The 16,093-nt window shown below is 35.0% G+C and overlaps 1 protein-coding gene across 34 annotated transcripts in view; it reads right to left on the bottom strand.

The window, feature by feature from the left end:
* Positions 1-16,093, bottom strand: part of NRXN1 (neurexin 1) — a 724,516-nt gene that overhangs the window by 701,545 nt on the left and 6,878 nt on the right. The window lies entirely within an intron of this gene.

Below are 16,093 nucleotides of genomic sequence, written 5' to 3'. Positions count from 1 at the left end.
TAGATTAACACAAATTGGAACTGCTTACAGATGCTGGTCTTGCAGTATGTATACAAACTCCTGTCTTTCAAAATGTGTTTTTTTAATTCAGATTAAATAATCACCTTCACACAGGTCCAGACTTCACATGGTGCAGAGCCAAAACTAATTATTTTGCAGAAGTTTGGACTGAAATGGGGGCAAATGCCTTCTATTATGATGGACTTGTACCCTGATAGAAGGATCTGTTTGGTTGCTCTGATCTACAAATTCAGAAATCTGAACCATCCTGTCTGGAAAAACAAGGCTTGAGAATATGGAAAGTTATTGGACTTGTCCCTTTTTGGGTGCTTTATTTAATTCCTAAAGCCAAAGAAAAGAGAGAATGTAATCTAAGCAAAAAAAGCACAAGAGGAATGAGAAAATAAAACTGAAGTATATAAGTAGAAGAAGAGAGAAATGTAAATTAAGGGGGGGAGGGGGGAGCAGGAGCCTTTTTTTATTTGATAGAGAGCCAAAAAAACATAAAGCAGAACAATCTTTGCCTATTCAGAGACTAAGTTTCAGGATATCCTTTAAGAAATTGTTACCCTATAGCCCAGCCTTTCCAAGATAAGATAAATTCAGTGCTGTTATCAAATTCTCACCCTAGCATTGTTGTCAATTACCAGTTCCTGGTCACTGCATAAATATAATGTGAAAGCACCTGTTCTGAGTAAAACAATATATAGTCCAACTGCATCCTGCTGCTTTACTACTATTTTTTCACATGCTCCAGACTGGCCATATGGTTAGTTTGTTTGATTATTTCCTCAGGAATGGCTACTCATTGAAATGGCCAGTTTGAAGGTCTTACCCCTTGGAGAGCTCTTGTACTGCATTTCCAGCAATCTCCTCTCTTACGGAAGCATGAATCCTATTTTGCTGCTTTGAAGCGCACACCTGAGTGGTAGATTTCCTTCATTTTCTTTGGCTTCTATACTGACCTTTAGTCAATGAGGTTAAAATACCTCCTTCACTTTGTCACTCAGAAGCCTGGTGTATCTCCATAACAAGAGGGAGATACTTCTTTCTTTTTTTCATACAACTGCTTATACCAATTTTTATCTTTTCATAGCACAAACATATCATATTCATTGAAAAATGCTCCACAAGGTAAAGGTTTTGTTTCCATTTCACATGCATTGTATAAGAATTCTCCTTTGAATGGTCTTTATTATGTATAATTTGTAATTCTTTCTTATGAAATTTTACTTTTGAATACACTCTTTCTCTGTAAATGAAACATAAATCCTTAGCTTGAGAACTACTTTTTTTGTGGAAAATGGCCATGGACCTGCCACTGCAGGTTATATATCTGCTAGGGTATTAAAAAAGCTTTGTTAATAATGTAATGGAGTCTTGTAGAATTTCTTATTCCGCTTCTATTTCATTCACAAGAAATTATTCTCCAAAAAATAAACACAGCTTCATTCAAACAAAAATATACTGGCTTGTCAAAAACAGAAGTGCAGGAAAATAATGTTCCTTCATGGCGGAGCCAAATCAACAAGGTCCTTGTGGAAACAAACTCAAAAACCTTAGATCTTATCTCTAGATCTAAGTGGGATACTGAAGAATAAAAAATATGTGTCTACATTCCCTCAGCAAACTAGGTGACTTCTGTTTGTTCTCTCTTTTTGTCACACACATGTACTAGAAGGAGTAATACAAATGCAAACAACAATTAAGACGGCTTTCAAGCATTTGAGGTTATGAGGGGCAAAAATGATGACAAATTGCTTTTGTCATTATTTGGCCCAAGAGAGCTCTCATGCATCAGAAAGGGTAAAACCATACCACCAATTCCACAAACAAATCATGCAAATGGCAAAATTCTCATGCATTTAACTGCAATGAAAATTTTATACTAAAAATTTATTTAGTACGGAACCCACTAACCCATTAATTCTTATATTTTGAATGCACTGCAAATACACTATATACCACAAGCTAAAAGTCCATCAGGCTTACTTCAGGCACAGAGAGAATGTGATCTCTCAAGAGGACTTAGGAAAAAAAAAATCTGTTCCTGAGCATACTTAGAAAGTTTTGACAGTCATGCTGTTTAAGTCAGGTAGCTCAAGAAAGATTTTTATATAATAACATTTCTAAAAATACGATAAAATGGTATTTCACCCAAGAATAACCTAATCCTCCTTAACATCTTTGCATAGGGATTAGAGCAAATAAAACCAAACCTGTTAGTATTTTTAGGAGGAAAAGTAGTTCCAGGGAGAGATTGGGTATGACACTCACATCCACTGACATTTAAAGAAGACTGAATTTGAAAAACTCATATTCAGTCCCCAAATATAAGAACTACAGGACTGAGATATCTGAAGGTTAGCACATTATTACCAATTAATGGATAAGTATAAAACCTTTAGGATTTTATTGTATTCAGGTTGGTCCTTGAATGAAATTGGACTGTGCAGTTTACTACTCAGTGGAGCTGAGAAGAGGACACAGAGTTTGTGCCAAGATAAACTAATCAGAGATTTATGTATTTCATCACTGTCATGTGTGATTTAAACATCACTTACCAATTTGGTATTAATCTTAAAGAAATTTACAAAATCTCTTGATCAGAACTTAAAGTCCCAAATCTAATGACCATTCTACTATCTTTTTCATTGCTTGAAATCTACGTATATTCTGAGGGCTTTTAAAGGAGGCAGAAGGAAATCCTAAATAAACATATAATCTTGTCTCTCTCAATGCCATGTTTTAGTTAAAATATCCCCAAATCTCTGTTGATGAATAGTGTCTGCTAAAAACTGTTCTATGACAAGGGAACAGAAATAACTTGATACAGACCCCCAAACTCCAGACATTTTCTTCGTAAGCAAGCAATTTCAGTAGAACAAAAATGCAAGTCTTTTTTTTTCCCAAAAGAAAAAAAAAAAAAGCTGTTTTAACATTTGCTGAAATAATAGAATTGCACTACAGTGTACTTTGCAAAATAGATTAAATAGACAGGAAAAATTACTTTCATATGTTTCCCCCCAAAGGAAATATATATTTTATACTGTTCTAAGGAAACTGGACCTGTAGTCTCTTGTCCAAGACCATTATTGAAAATAGCTGATCTTGTTGTACTTTGAAGTACTTACAAAGGTAGCAACAGATTTTTGGCACATACAAACCTTATTAGCAATTAAAAAAATACAATATTCAGATTTTTGGGATGTAACATTTTGAGAGAGATTAGTAGAAGTTTCAAAGTAAGAGTAATTTATTTATTGTCCATGAATGGTGTATCAGATACAACATAAACTATTTAATTAAATATGTATGCTACCTCCAGCGATCCTATAGTGGCAGCATACATACCTATGAAAAGGAAAGGCAAAGGGAAGGAGTGTGATGCACACGTAATGTACTCTGGCAGTGGGCCATAGAAGAGATGGTATCTTATTTTTTAATGTATTCTGCTATAGTTTGGCAATATCAGGAAATACCTATGTAGTGTGTCAGATTGCTTCTCAAAGCTGGTATAGTAACCAAAGGCACAAAAGAAAGTTTGTCAGCAAATTCATATAGGCATCATGAGAGGTGAGTAAGTACACTCTGTGCTTTGGAAAAAAGTTTCCCTCTATTTACTCTGCACCTAGGAAAGCTCATAAAATCTTGTTATGTTTATGGCTGCTTCCATTTAAAAATATGTTGGAGTACATGTGTAAATTATAACAAAGGTTCATTTGTTCCAGAGAAGGAGGTCAGACTAATATTATGGTCTTCAAACCTACAGACTCTATATTTCCTCACTAGTCAGTGAAATTAAAATGTCAGAATAAAAAGATTTTGAAGATAAAATAAACATTTTAGCATTGTTCTACTCGATAGTATAGTATTTCAAACTCCAGTAATCTGTTCAACATTTTAGAATGACTGGTTCATTTACTATTGTTCTTCTTTTTGTATTTTCCATTAATGATTAAACATTTACTTGTATGACAGATAGCTAATACTTAACTTCTTCTTCCTTTAATTAGGAGTTTACATGTTCAGTACATTTGCTCACAGATTTAAAGGTCTGAATTCTCCATGCTCCCTTCTGCAATCATAGACTTGCTGACATTTCATTTAGCCAAAGTGCTTTGCTCTCTCAAAACCCCTTGTCATTCTACTTAAAATCGAACTGAAATTGAGAACATTGGGTCAGCACTGTGGATTGCTCATTCTGGGATTTTGTCCGCGTCGTTGGACAGAGCTTCTATCTAATCACTCTTCTCGTGATCTGATGTATTAGCTTTGCTTAGCTGTACAGTTCAGCTGAACGTATTATGCAGATATACCCATGAGAAGTAGCTAGCACAACAGTGGCTATGCACGATCATCTAGCATGTGGAGCTATCTAATAACCCAGGAGCTGGAATGCAATCTATGGTTCCCTTTCACATATATTTAACCTGTTCTTTTTCCTGTAGATTTAGCATTCTTCAGTAGGTTATCATCTTCCATGACACTGGTGTCATACACTCTCTGTTTGGTCATTTTATCCAAATGGTAAACGAAGTGTAGCTGGACTGTGTGTTCAGTTCAAGTTATATATTTTCAAATGGTCATTTGAACATTTCCCAGTCTATCTATCCTTTTATATACAATACAGATATCTATTGTTCATGAAAAACAAGTGAATTACTTGTTAATGTACTATCTAACTGCTATCTAAAGATACCCTCATGAGACCTTCATGACATCAAATGTTATAGCTCCAGTCATTTAAGCTACATATACTTCAGGCCTTCGTAACATTATTTCATCATATAAAGATCAGATTAGAATTATTTCTGCATAGGTTTTTTTATAAATAGTTAGTAAAAGCAATATATTTGGATACATTTTTCCTGAACAACAATAACTAATGTCCATGAAGGTGACAGCTCAAGCAGTTTGAGGTAGAACAAAACAACTTGATCCAAAAATTTCTGAAATCAGAAAGAATATTCCCTTGCTTTCAAAGGTTGCCTGAGGAGAATCACTCCACTGTTACATTGCTGAAAATCAGATCTTCATTTAAATTTCAAAAATATAGATGAATGAATTCATCTTATGCTTGTAGGCTAATTCTTAGTAGCAGAAGGACCAAAACTCTAGAAACTTAGGAAAGTGCTTTTCTCCTCTTTACTAGCTAATCAGTCTGTATTGTTCAGAATAGCCTTTACATAACCAGGTATTAATGAAAATCACTGTTTCTTCCCTTACACCTTTTTGCAAGTACAAAGCTTTACATTCTATGACATTTTGTAAACACTTTCTGCCAGAAAGCTGTAAAATTCTTCATACAATAGCATCAGCAAGTACTATCAGAGTGCAGTACGCCTAAGAAAATTCTTTTTATCAGCTGACATTTTTCCCAATAAAATACAATCCTACATGTATTTTGTAGGTTTTCAGTTCATTTCCAAAAAGCAGCTTTGTTTTTGCTTGCAGAGGAGATAAAATTAAGAATCTTTTGATGTCACATTCGCTAAGTACCCCTTTATAAATAAACACCATTTTACTCAAGGACATATTAATCTTGTTAACAGATCTTGTTGCCATGTTACGCTATGAGAAATAAACCACAAACCAGGCCCAAACAGGTTATTCCAAAGAAGAACATATGTTTATAAAGAATGCGTATGAGTACCTCAGGAAGTTTGTTGCCCTTAAAGCAATCTGGAACGCCCTAAATTACAAAAATTTATTCATGACTTTTGCTCCAATGTTTGTATCGATCTCAACTACAGCTCAATATTGTATATAATATGTAACTTCTAAAACCATAAGTAAGATCCACTTCTCTTGTAGTAGGTATTGGTAAGAACATAGCAAAATACGCTCTGAAATCTCAGACATTACTAAACAAAACAGACAGAGAATGGTAAGAAGACAGTGAATATTATTAACCTTATTTTATGGATGAAAAACTGTGAGGGAGATTAAATACTTGAGATATATAAAGAACTTGTAATAGAATTGTGAAAATAAAATAGCAATTCCAAATCCCATTTCCAGTACTTAATTACTTCTTAGTCCTTCATCTCTCCTTTTTTCCATTTTATGCTCCCAGATGTCTACCATTCAACTGATGTAATCATTTATGAAGGATCCAGTTTTTAAAGAAGAAATAATATCTGGGTCCAAAGCTAAAAAAGGGTTGTTTCACGATACGTTTTTCTTAACCATAGTAAATTCTGCAAAAAACCAAAACCCAACTACAAAACCCAAGAACCAAAGGTCACTATCACAATTAAAATGGTTTTCTGAAGGAAGCCAGCATTTCAGAGGAGAACTTGCAGCTGGTCATATATTAAGTATTGTACAGTTCATACCAAGCAAAAACTACAGTAAGAACATCCTGCAGTAAGAAGTGTAGGATGTGACTCCTGGGGAGGCTTGCGCACCCTTAAGAGATAGGTAGGCAGTACACACCACATTCAGTAACCAATAATTTGTTGAAACTTGGCTGAGCGTGATATACTACTATAATATCTAATAACTTTTCAGATATTTTTGTTACATTCATCTCCTCATATCATTTATTTGGTTACCAAAGGTTTGTTTCAACAATACTGCCAGTCTCTTATTTTATCAACAGTTTTCCAGGCTATCTTTTGCCTAAAGTCAGAGAAAACACCAAGTCATATTGAAACTTAGCTGAAATACTTTAAAAAAACAAAATAAATTCAGGAACCTGTTTTGAAATGCAGCTAAAAGGAAAGCAACTCTCAAAAATATTTTTGACAGCTATGAGAATTTCAGTACTAAGTGTTTTTCCAAGACTTGATTTAAAAGTGATGCTACTGACTCACAGAAAATGGACGTCCAGTTCCCAAGCTCAGCTGAAAAACTTCATAATTTTTATTAAGATAGAGTACAGTGTAGCTACTAGGCTTATTCAGCGACAAATTTTAACTTATCTTTGAAAACAGACTCCTTTAAAACAGAGAAAATATTTTCCAAATGACTGAAAGTTTTCCTAGTATTTCCAATAAATTCCTTAAATAATTTTTCTGGCCAGAACATTGATAATTAATAATGCTTGCAGGAATCAATCACAGCTGTATAGACAGAAATTCAAACAGATGTAAGCAAGAGTCATATGCCCACTTCTCTTGTAGCTGAGCAGGCAAAGACCTTGGCTCCCCTTATGCTACTGCATGTTCACTATCAGAAAACTCCTTTTTATTTGCCCCTTCGGATCAACTGGCATAACTGCCTGACAAATTGCTCTATCCAAATGACCTGGATTCAACAAAGTCCTCCCAAGAAAATTATTTCTCTTTGCCCAAATCGTTGTAGCAGGACCAAGCTGCAGCATGATTCCCCATGTGTACGAGGGCAGATCTGAGGGAGAAGTAACCTTAGGTGCAGTGGCTATAGTGTTTCGCTTAGAGCAGTCAGCTTCATTTGCTGTTTTACAAGTGAATGAAAATTCCTGACATAAAATAGTAATTGCATCAATTTTAAAAATACCTATTTTTTAATCTAACCGATATAAATCCCAGAGATGGCACATTAACAACTGTAAAATAAATATGCCTCTAGTTAATAAGAGAAGTATTGCCTTTAAAAAACCTTTTCTTTTTTTTTAATTTAGGAGGCTTTAGAAAGTTACATTTAGGGCAAGTTGTTTTCTAGAATCTTATTAAATTGAGAAGATTTTTTAGCCAGTTTATGAAATGCATGAATGTTGTAAATAATCACAGAAGCTGATATTTTGAGAAGTCTGGTAAGTGTAGGTAGTAGATTAAATGATGATCAAAGCGTCAATACAGTTAATTTTTGTTGATATCCTACGGTCCCATTAGGCTAGTAAACTTTTGCTTCACTCTTTGTATACTATATCTTCTATGTCTCAAAAGAAAAAAAAAAAGTTTGCAGACGAGTACTGCTGAGCTAGGGACATATTTTAAATGACGGTAAAATCAGAGTGCATTAAATTATACTCCCTTCACTGCTTGGCAAAAACCAGCCTTTAGGGATGTTACATAGGACGCAGATTTATGACTGGTACTATTTTCCTGCAGAATTTAAGCTTTCCTAAAGAAATAGCACTGCAATTTTTTTATAGAAAATGCAACAAAGAGGTGGGAAAACACACATACATTGAGCCTGAACAAAATTTATATGCATACAGACATCTGAATTTAAGCTTATCATTATTCATATTAAAAGGCATTTCTAAAGATGAATCTAGTAAGATTACACACTAGGCAAAACATTTATAATATGTAAAAACATGAATAGTTGTCTCTCAAAATTTAGAAATACTTCAATTGGTTGTCTATGATTCTGCAGTTTAGCTTGTACCTGATGATGCTTAAACCATAATTTTAAATTTTTTTTTTTTGGACTATTGAACTTTTTTCTTTTAAAAACTTTGCTTTTCTATTCATTCTAATGCACATAGTCCCATTTAAATCAGTGGGAGTAATAACATTTAATATTCTTGAAAATGTCACAAGGTGATTAAATACCATGAGGTACTATATAGGATAATCATATGCTTGTAAATAGTCATATTGTGTTATTAAAATAAGTATGGTTATCTGCAGCATATTTGTATATACATTAATTTGTATTGGGGATCAAGGGGATAAAATTCTTCATACAAATAATCCAACCAAATACAGTGGGACCATCTGTGAATTAAGTGATCATAAAAAATTTATTGGGAATTTGACTGTGACTTTACTCGGTCTTCACCTACTGTCCTAATAGCTTTTTATCTGTATGCTTTATAGTCAAAATAGTACATCGTATAACATAGTGTATATAATATAAATAGTGGAAAGGAAATGGGAAAATAAATATTTTTAATTTTCATAATTTTTTTATACACAAAGAAAGAGTAGCTAGTTCTGTAACACTGAGAAAGTAACAATCTCTAAATAAGGAGAAAAATAATAAAGGTGTGTTCAAAGTTCCTGGGACATTAATAAATGTGGCTCTTGTAGAAACAGAAGTTTCCTAAAAATATTGGCTGGTCAAGTCAAAGATTAACACTGCATTTCTGGCTCTTGTGTACAGAATATTGTATTATGGCTATACTATTCCTCATATAAAACTTTTATGGGAGGAGTTTAAGAAATATTTTTTGGCAAAATTTTTTTAATGGCGATACTGGACAAGCAGAAGTGCAAATACAATGTTTATATTTTATTTTAAAAACTCAATTAATTCCTTGGAAAAATGGTTCTGAAATGTACTGAAACAATTTTGTGTAAGTCTTTTTTTTTTTCTTTAAAAGACACACTACAGAGGAAGATCCATTATAGTCATTAAAGAAAATAGAGAATGACCCAGTATAGTAAGGAAGTCTTCTTTTTTCAGTCTTAAAAAAAATGTATTTGATTTAGTCACAAAAAACCACCTCAACTGAAAACCCGACATTTATGATAGCAGTAGTATGTCCCCAAGGGAACTAAGTAGGTTTCATTTCCATTCTGATTCCTTTTGACTTCAGTCTTATTTTGAAGCAGAAGTCTAAAATCCACTTGGGCAGGAATAACTTGACTTTCAGGGTTAAGCCTTTCACCAGTCCTTTGAAAACCCACCAGAATCTGTTCAAGTTGCAAACTTTCTCACAAATATGTTTGTAGAGCGTCAGTGGAGATGTCTTGGATTTTATCAGGAAGCTCCTGAAAGATGATTTGGACTGTGGTTGCGTACTTAACTTCAGCCTCAGCAGGTCTTCCCTGTCATTAGAAATTCCGTAGCCTGTGCTAGGTCCAGGTACCCAGTTTTGGAGCAGGGAAAGCGTCAGACCATCAACAACTTCGGTGCTGGGAAGGGGCCCTGTGGGAAGGGTGCTTCCTCATTAAAGTGCAGAAAATACAATGGCTGGGGCTGGGATGTCTGAGTGGGAGCAGCGTTTTTAAAAAAATATGAAAAATTACACACGCTGATTATTGCACTACCTTAAAAGAATGTTCTTTAGGTTGCAAAGTCAAAAATAGCAGCTCTGAGACATAAGGCTTCTTACGTAACTTAGATCCATCCACTTTATTCATATATGTTATGATACAGCCTTTAATTACACAGTTTAATGCAATTGTCTCCAGAGCCTCCTCTACTTGTTCTGTACACAGAAGAAGTCTATTCTTAGCAAAAAGTAATGACCGAGTAATGAAGAAAGCTGTTGTGCCAACGAGCAGTACACCTGCCCTGCAATACAAGAGTCCTTGCTAAAAAGGAGGGGGGTGTACCGCATACCAAGGAGACGCAAATGAAAACCCTTGAAGAAATATGTTCTATTCCCTCCTCTCCTAAAAATCCCACGTGATTTTGGTCAGGTTTTTAAAGCCAGGCATCTTCTGGGGGATCATTCCTTATGCTGTTCAGGACGTTTGCATCTTCGGGGAGCGCGCCTGGCTGGATATCCCGGAATATCAGAGCTGATCACTCAAAGCTGTAATTTGAAGTCAGTGCGAGCTGTGCTTTGAAGTTATAGCAGATGCTTAGAGGATGTAGTGTTATACGTAAAGTACTCAGAAAAACTTCAGATTGTGCACTCGGTATTAGTGAATGTTTTTACCTGCAGTCTCTCTTCCCTCAGTTCTCCTCTATGACTGGGATAAGAGCATCTGTCATCTCACATGGGCATTGTGTAATTTTTAATATTTGCGTAGCAGCTCAGATATTGTAGTTATGAAAGCCTTAGAAAAGCCCAGGGAAAAATTAATAATTTGTCTTCAGAGCTGGTTTGAATATGGACAATAAATAAGGCTCAGGGCTACACACTGAACAGCAGGGAGAAAATAAAATATTGAAAAACTTATTATCCAGACTATGCACTGAATGAGGCAGAAAGCTCAAGGAAAAAGTGGTATATGATCATGTAATTAAAGACTATTTCATAACGGATACCCAGAAACAGATGAAATTAAAATCGTACAGTATCTTTTGTCCTGGCAGTTCAGAGCTCCTAAGTGCTTTATTTTATAAAGTTAATAATGTTCTCAGAGCATAGATTTGCATGCAGTATGTCCATACATGTTAGACTGACACCAATGGCTTAGGTTAATTAGAGAAGCAGCAAACTGGCCATACTGAGCTAGGCTTTAAAAACCTGTGTGCTAAATGGATATCTAAGAACAACAAAAGGAGTGTGAAGATTGATTCAAACATGTAGATGAAAAAAATACATGAGAGTCTATTTTCAAACGGCAAGCATTTTAATACAGGATAGGTCATCTCAGCAATGGGGGTGGAAAGTGGGGTTAAAATACAAACATTTTTTTAGCCATTAATTCATAATTATATAAGGGAAAAATTGCATTGCAAGTTCTTATTATACCTCCACAAATAGAGAAAAATTAAAGAGTGGAATCAGTAATTATTGTTACCGTACAGATGTGGGTAACAAGCAAGCAAAGCTTCTCGACAGTCAGTTTTGTGCTGGCAAAATGCTTCTATGCATCTGAATGACAATGGAAACTTCTATAAAGATCACAAAGTAATATTACATAGTAGTGGGCAAGGTTAAGCCTGTTTGTTTCTTGAGGTTTTGGGGTGTTTTAATATTAATAAACTTGAAAGATTTTTTTTTTTTTTTTCCCTAACCAGAGGACCTGGTTCTGATCTTACCCTTATTTTACAATGGCTTAATGTATTAGCTAAGAGAGGCATCAATCCTGATGTACACAGGTATGAAAGGAGTACCGGGACAAATTGTTTTACTCATTCAATTGACAGAGATTCTACTGAATGTGACAAACCTATAAAAGCAAAATAATCTAGAAATATTGTCCAGAACAATATATATGATATCTAAAGACATTTTTCTCTTCCACTTCCATTAGTTAGTTAATTTCCTTAGGATCTCTTTCTGTATGCTCTAATTTTGTTATTTTTTAATGCAAATGTGAGTTAAACGGAGAGACAAGTTCCACCCTTAAACACAAGCAACAAAAAAGATGAAAGCCATCAACTTAGACTGCTATTTTTCCACTTTCAGTAGATATGTTTCTGGTTTTTTAATAGGGAAGAAATTGGAAGGAAATTTTATTCACTTGCATTGCTGTGCGTGCTTCCATGGTTTAAGATTCACAAAATCTACCAACATGACTCAAGTATCACAATGGGTAATATATGACTGAATAGCAGAGATTTGTTTAATCAGTCCCTTTACAAACTTGAATGATGTAGGTATTTATCATGTGCAAGAAAGACCCTACTTATTTAAAGACTTCAATGATATTTAAAACAAGAGAATGGGATCCAGCCAATGATAAGAGAATAGATAAAACCTCTGAATGTTAACAATTTTCCAAATATTAAAAATGTGGTTGTCAGTGGATTTGCAAGAACAGCAGGTCAAAACTATTACATAAACTTTTTTCTGTCATTGGAACTAATTTTGTTACAAAAACCTGAATAAGAAACAGCGTGAAAATATTTTTCTCATCACTTCGAACCTGATGTATGATTTATTTAAATTTTGAGTTTCAAAATTTGTCATGTGGAAAACAAAAATAAAAACTGTGCTGTACTGCTTAAGTGCGCAACTTATTATAATGCCAGACTCAGCCGTTTAACTGCTGTAGAGGAAAAAGCACAAGTTCAAGGCTGCGTAACTAAGTTTCATCCTCGCTGCTTCTCCAAATACTCTGGACCAAGAACAGTGTCAAAAAACCCAGAAATTCCTGGAAACTACCACAACTGATACAGCGTTCATGGAAAACTAACAGAGTTTTGGGTCAACAAAGAAATATATTCAAATCATACTTTTCTCCTGGTGAACTAGTGGGAAAATGCTGATGTTTTCCTCATACCACTTAAGTCGGGAATGTTTTATGTAAGAATATGAAATCTGTATTCAGAATTCTTCAGTAAATGTTTAGCCAAACCAGACAAATCTTTTGTCTAATGTTGAATGACAGTCCACAATTTGTCTCTGAAAAACTGTATGTTCTAAAAAAGGCCATGTTCTTTGCAATGTAATAATATTACAGAAATTATTTTTCTGCAGTAAGTATCACAGAAAACAAACTTCACAGAGAATCAGCTCCTGGAAGGAGGGCATTAACCAGTTCTTAGAAATTCTATTTTCAAGTCTTTCTTATATCACCCCATGATAGTCTTAAAAATTAAGTGACATACAGCTATTGGTTTATAACTTCCATTTTCACCTGCCTCTCCTCTGATGAGGAAAAATGGGAAGAAAAGCAAACTCAAAATAAGCAAAACTAGTAATCTCTCTGTCAGCACTAACATTCCTGGAAACTTCCTGAAGAAATTCCACTGCTTTTCTAGGGGATGATGTCATGCAAAGCATCTGTCCACCCCATTATAGATACTAACGTCAAATTCATTGTGCTTAGCCGTAGCAGTGTGTGTAGTCTGGAAGGAGATGCAGGGTCTCACTAGCCTCTCTGCCTCTTGTCCCTGGCCCTTCCAGGTTAAAAGAGTCTGGTTTTACAAACGTAAAATGTTATCCTGTCGCTGCGTAACGATCAGTGGAATCCAAACTGGTTTAGATCGCTTTTATCACTCCTGTACGATTCAGAATCAGGAAAGATAACATCTTCCCTAAGAGGGGTCTAGAGGTTTTGTTTGTTTTTTTACTAGCATTAGGGCCCAATTCTCACATTTATTTCAACAATGAATATTATCTTTGCATCACAAGATCGTAATTCACCCTAAAGCTATTCATCATGGTTGTCCCCCAGACAACCATTGTACAAATGCTGATATGTGTGTGTGAACATTTCTGTTGTCACCTTTGCGAACAAAGAAGAGTCAGGATAAGCTACTAAAGAAAATTACAATATTGAGATACAGATCTTCACCCCATGTCTACTCACTAATTCTGTGATTTTCTATACACTTCAAAAGAAAGTACATATAATTTATAATATATACATGTAATCTTTCTCAAGGAGTCTTTTCTTAATGGAAATACCTCCTTTGACAAAAGTGTCATTTTTTAAATCTTTTGTTAAAGCTAAGATGCATAGAAAAGAAAGAAGATCAACATGAAGGTCATTCTGTATCAGAAATTGAGATGTAATTCTGAAACTTTGGAACTGTGACACACATCTCCAATTGCATAGTGTAATGTCAGTGACCTCCGTAATGGCTGTATGTGTTCTCTTAATTACAAAAAGACATCGCTGTGGGAATAATCAGTCGAGTTTCTCTGCCTTTAAGCAACACACAGACCTTTCTCTAGACAAAATCATGAAAAAGTCAAACCTTTTCATTTCAAGACCTTTTGCATTGTGCCACAGACTAAAAGCAATCTGCAACTTGCACACCTACATAGCATTGTTGGCATGTAACACCTACATAAGCAAAATATACTGTTTCACAGTTTGTAGTGGCAGCAACTGCAAAAGTGATTCTATCGAATACACCACCTCCTTTTTCGTGAAATAGATTTTCCCACAAATTACAGAGTCCCTTAAATGTGAAACAAAATTAGTCATATAACTTTACTCTTACAGCATAGTTCATAAGCATGTAATAAATTAATGAATAATTACAATGATGATGATGATGGTAACAAATATCCAAATTTATGAGAAGTATTTTCTCTATAGATATTCCCAGATGAATACTACTACAGTCAGAATCAGCAGGTTATTTAATTTGCCCTAGATCTTCTCTGTTTTCGTATTCCCACTTGAATAATAAGTTCAGAATCAGCAGGTTATTAGGTTTGCCCTAATTCTAAACTTGAGTCAATGGGACTTCAAACTGATTCCAATGGAAAATGAAAACAGAACCCATTTTTTTCAGCTATCTATAAGGCACCAAATTTGCTGCTTATGAGGACCTAGCTAAATAGTTTCAGGTTCATAAACAACTCCACAGAATTAAAGAAATCCTATCATACAATCTTCTTCTTACAGAATGCTGACAGCATACCTTTGTCTCTTATTTCTTTACAAACTCAAACAAGGCATGACTGAGGCCACCTTCCGCTTTCACCCCCAAATTTCTCTTTGAAAATGAAAGAGAATGAAACTTTTCAAAAGTGATATGATCATTGACTGGGAGCCAGAGTTCTCCAGTATCCTCAGACATTAAATCTTGGATCATTTTACAGTAAAAAGGATGACTTTTGTACAGGTGTTGTAACGATGCAAAGGATGAGAACTGTTACAACCATGAGAAGAGCTGAATTGTCAAGGGGAAAGTGGTTGACAGTCGACAAGCTACACCATTTCCAATATCTAGTCAGACTAATGGAAAGCATGTAATGGCAGACCAGTTGTGCACAAGAAAAAACACATTATTCTAAACACTCAGCTATGGACAGATAGGCAGTAGGAATGGTGGCAACTTCAAAGCCAGCTGATAAGTATCAGTTCTGTGGACTAAACAGGTTGCACTACAGTAAAGGGAGCTTCAAGTCTTGACTTCCCCTACTAGATCCCTAATAGAAATTCCGATCTTTCAGATACCTGATGGTCAGGAAGAAAATCCTACCAAAAATCCTGTATGGAGTGTCACTAGGTTAACTTTACAGATGAAGAAACCAAACAGGAGAAGTTTGTGCTTTTTCCTACTTCATTCATTAGTTACTACAGGTATTTTGTGCATTGAAGTGCTTATTGGCTCTACTGAGTAGACCAAGATCCGGGAGAACAGCTAGAGATTAGCATGAACCCACCACATACAACTACTGTTTAGTTTGGCAGAAGAGAACCTGAGCTGAAAGATTGAGTTCTACATATATGACAATATAATCCAGGCTGGTAAAGTGCTTGTGATACTCTCAGATACCATCAGCACAGTACAGAAGGAGAAAGTGTCATTTGACAGAGTGCGCATCTTTGTGGGAAAAACCTAAATTATTTTGTAAAAGATTAAAATATGATCCCTGGTCAGCATAGAACTAAATAAAGGCATCAAAGTATTACGTACCCTGGCTTTCCTAGTCAATTCTATGTATAACAACACAGTTAAAGGTATGTTTGTTACGTTCCAAATCATTCCCTGAAAGAAGTATACTTTTGTCTTTAAAGTTTAGTCCTCAAGTACAACATGGTATGCAACACCTCAGAATGCCCTTCACTCTTCTGTAAAATCATGTGTTTATGAAGGTATACAATTTTCAACTACAGCGCAA

Source organism: Aquila chrysaetos, chromosome 13 (genome assembly GCF_900496995.4).
Source record: "Aquila chrysaetos chrysaetos chromosome 13, bAquChr1.4, whole genome shotgun sequence".
NCBI classification, from domain to species: Eukaryota; Metazoa; Chordata; class Aves; order Accipitriformes; family Accipitridae; genus Aquila; species Aquila chrysaetos.
The sequence above is the reverse complement of the archived record's forward strand: the minus strand, read 5'-3'. Positions and strand labels throughout refer to the sequence as shown.